The following is a 1,528-nucleotide window of genomic DNA, read 5'->3' as shown; positions in this document are numbered from 1 at the left end:
TCTGCTGAACATTTTCTCAGTGTTAGCCTAGTCATGGTTGTGTACTATTGTCAAAATCAAGACATTCTGCTCTGAGACCAAATCAAATCAGTAAAGCTGACTGCATGAGAGAAAAGGAGASTAGTTTATTTKAATTTATTTATTTTATTACCTGATAATCCMCATTGCATTTCACCCTTTGTCTCAACTCTATCAAAKGGGTGGRGTGTCCCAAAATCGTTTTTTTGGTTCAGGAGAAAGCTAAAGGGTTTAGCTTTCAAGCCCTTAAAAAGTGAGATTTTTTAAGGGGACATTTGGAATTAAATAAGTATAAGCTGCTCTTGCAAACCAGCTTTTTTTTATTATTRTTGTTTTTAATACTAAATAATGTCCAGAGGAAAGCCTAAAGTTTTTCTAAATAAGCAAAAAAAGTAGCAAGAGRATCATATTTATGATGCTTTTTACATTTCAACTATTACAATGCATAATAGTTGAATTTTAGTTGATATCTTTTTAAGTTGTTCCAAACAGGTCACTATAAGAAAGAAAAAGAAGAAAAAGATTGCATTTCTTTTTTTTTTAAATGTGTTATCACAGCAACAWAAATGTATATGAAAAACAGTTTGTCTTGATACATTTTTAATATAATTGAAGAGTTAATTYATCAATGTAATTCTTTTTTAAAAAGTGAAGCTCATCGAATCCTAGATTATTAAACAGACTAGTATGTTTTAAATGTTTGTTTATTAGATAAGATCAATAAAAAMGGATTTCAGTAAAGAAATGTTAAAAATGTTTAGAACAATGAGAAGAGAGAGGAGCAAGTCATAAARCAAAATGAGGAGGCAATTTATAACAAAAWACAAAAATCTGCATTTAAAATCAAACAAGCCTTTTCTCAACTAATCAAAACAACCAAAGCCTTAAAAAGGCTAAATCTGTGCATAGATATAGTTTTCATGTAATTTTCTTTCAGGCATTAACATTGTCATAACCCCCTCATGGCAAAGGCAGAAAGGATTTCTGTTTTTGAATGTGACAGGACTGTTGAGGCCTCTTGCAGTGCTATTTGTGCAAAGGTTGCACACAGTAAGTAAGTCATTTTGAATTTTCTAAAAGATCCTGAAGGGATTTAAACAAAAAGTCAAGTAGTGTACTTGCACAAATGTTACCTGCAAGGAGCTTGAGAATCTAGCTTCATGTTAATGACGAAAGCACATCCTCGACTCAAACTAAGGAGCTTACTGACGTTTAACTCACACAGTGCTCTGAAAATGTATTTCCCTAATTGCAGCAATATTCTGATTTTACTTTTTGATGGACTTAAATGGGTTAGATAATCAATTGCTTCACKTAAAGGGAAACAGCAATTAWCTAAACTTTGTGAAAGTGAAATTAGAAACATCCTTGATTACTGCCAGGACCACATTCAAAGGACAACATGATGTAGGATAAATATCTCAAAATGCAACAAATCATGTCCAGATCTGAAGAAATTCAAAGACAAATGAGAGTTAAAAGTCATTGCGTTATAGACCTGMCATAATTG

The sequence above is a fragment of the Poecilia reticulata genome, linkage group LG17 (genome assembly GCF_000633615.1).
Source record: "Poecilia reticulata strain Guanapo linkage group LG17, Guppy_female_1.0+MT, whole genome shotgun sequence".
In the NCBI taxonomy this organism is placed as follows: Eukaryota; Metazoa; Chordata; class Actinopteri; order Cyprinodontiformes; family Poeciliidae; genus Poecilia; species Poecilia reticulata.
This window is presented reverse-complemented; position numbering follows the sequence as displayed.